This window comes from Phaethon lepturus, unplaced genomic scaffold, assembly GCF_000687285.1.
Source record: "Phaethon lepturus isolate BGI_N335 unplaced genomic scaffold, ASM68728v1 scaffold13883, whole genome shotgun sequence".
Taxonomy (NCBI): domain Eukaryota; kingdom Metazoa; phylum Chordata; class Aves; order Phaethontiformes; family Phaethontidae; genus Phaethon; species Phaethon lepturus.
In genome coordinates, this window is record NW_010531340.1 from 18168 (window position 1) to 20191 (window position 2024).

Here is a 2024-nt window from a genome sequence, read left to right on the forward strand (position 1 = left end):
TTTGGAGCTGAACTGGACCTTAGACAGGAACACAAGCAAGAAGAGGGGTTTAAAAACAATTATACAGCTCTGGTCCTTCAAACACTTGTTCACAAAATTAACATCATTCACATGAGTGATCCCATTAAATTCACAGCGTTATCTATTGCCCACAAAATGAAAGCCCATAAAACTCTTGACTATCTCTAACCTCAGGGATTTTTTCATCTGTGCACCCTGGGACAAACTAAGAATGACACAGCTCTGAATTAATTACTCCTCTGTAGCTCTTCTCATCACCTTTCTCATGTAGACAAATGCTAGTGTTTACAGGATCAAGTTCTTAACTGAAAAGGTTCACTGCCAACTCATGCAGCTACCATACAGAGACTATTGCCTGTATTACATGATATTAACAAACCCAGAGATCTTATGTCAAAATATTTTAATGATACTTTAAGAAGCAAAACGTGATGATCACATATTGCCATCATTCTGAGATTGTGCTTTGCTACAATTAAACCAATAGTCAAGAGTTTCAGAATCTCCCAAATAAATGTTATGTTGTATTTTAAAAAATGATTACTCAAAATTCAGAAATGTAGCAGTCACTGTGTGAAAAAATCACCTCTTTTTCTCCCCAAGTGTAAAATATTTCTCTACTGTAATAATGCAGTTTAATGCTCACAAAATCACATCAGATCAAATCCAACACTGAACTGCTGACACATACACAAATTGTCTCCTTAGGATCATCACCCTGGAATTAAAACAACAAAATATGTTATTGATATTTCTTGTATAGTAGGAAAACTACTTGTTATATTCAAAATAAGCCAATAGCTTAATGTTCTGCATATGCATTTCACTTTCTGCATCTGCTTTTTCATCCTTAGTTCAGACTGGGAGTCTATGACATTTATTGCACAGTATCATGGGCTCACAAAATTCTCCTGGGTAAGCTGGACTCCTAGTGCCTGATCTAGCTCAAGCATCTGCTTTTTCTAAAGCAGGGTTCCTTCATTTGAATAACCCCAGAACTGCTCATACTTACCCCACCTGCACCACGCCCTTCAGGCTTCCTAAGCTAACCAAGGCTGGGTCTAACCAGTATCTCCATGGGACACATCCACTGCTAATCTGAATACGGGTATGTTCTGAATTATATTATCTTAATCGTATTTTGAAATAGCTAGAGATTGAAATTACTCTGTTTCTTAAATAGGTTAGTTTTGCTGTGGAAAAACCAAATCAAATAAAATCCTTCTAAAACTGTATACTTTTTCATTTGATTTGAAACCTAACACAAACTCTAATTTGATTTAATCTATATTTTTCTATTCTGGCAGGATTTAACTAAACCAGAAGCAACTTATCTCCACTTGTTTCATCACTGACATTGTTCTTAAACTTAGTTAGCAGCTGAACATGTGAGCAAAGTGTGTGCTTAAAATCTATACTGCATGGGTACTAAAGCAGAAGACCTTTCTTTCAATGTTGTATACACCTAAAAATTTCACGTTGGATAATATTTGCCCACGTCAAGGATAGGCTGAAATTTAGCTGTCTGACAGAAACCCAGAGGTGTCCCTATTTTCAAAATGTGGTATCAATTTTCTCAAGGAAATTAAAAGTGAATTGTGGGGCAGTTCATATTTCTCTAGCTACACTGAGACACCACAAACATAAAAGAATTTCAGCGGAATTTAATCTTATGTTGTTATCCTACTGTTACAAATAGGTTATTTATAACAATTATATTTATAAATTAGTTATTTATAAAAGTATTTATCACATCTTTGGATAGCAGCAACTTTTAAAAAAAAGATCACATGCTGACAGAGTTTGGAACAAAATTACTCTCTTTTGATGATAATCCCTGAGCAAGTAAGCAGGCAGTCCCCTGCTTTACAGGATGTTGCCCCATTAGCTCCACCATCTTACTCTCCATCAGAAATGGATGGCTTTTAATCATCTGGTTGGAATTACAAAGCCCAGGCCCAGTTTTTACTTTCCAGGTAAGATACACTCACACTCAGAGGTTC

General features: G+C 35.9%; 1 protein-coding gene across 1 annotated transcript in view; it reads right to left on the reverse strand.

The window, feature by feature from the left end:
- Nucleotides 1-456: 456 nt before the first annotated feature.
- ST8SIA6 (ST8 alpha-N-acetyl-neuraminide alpha-2,8-sialyltransferase 6) overlaps nt 457-2024 on the reverse strand; it is a gene marked incomplete at its 5' end in the record, with an annotated part of 40835 nt that continues 39267 nt past the window's right edge. Inside the window, one exon of the mRNA XM_010284523.1 lies at nt 457-739. The remainder of the gene's footprint in view (nt 740-2024) is intronic.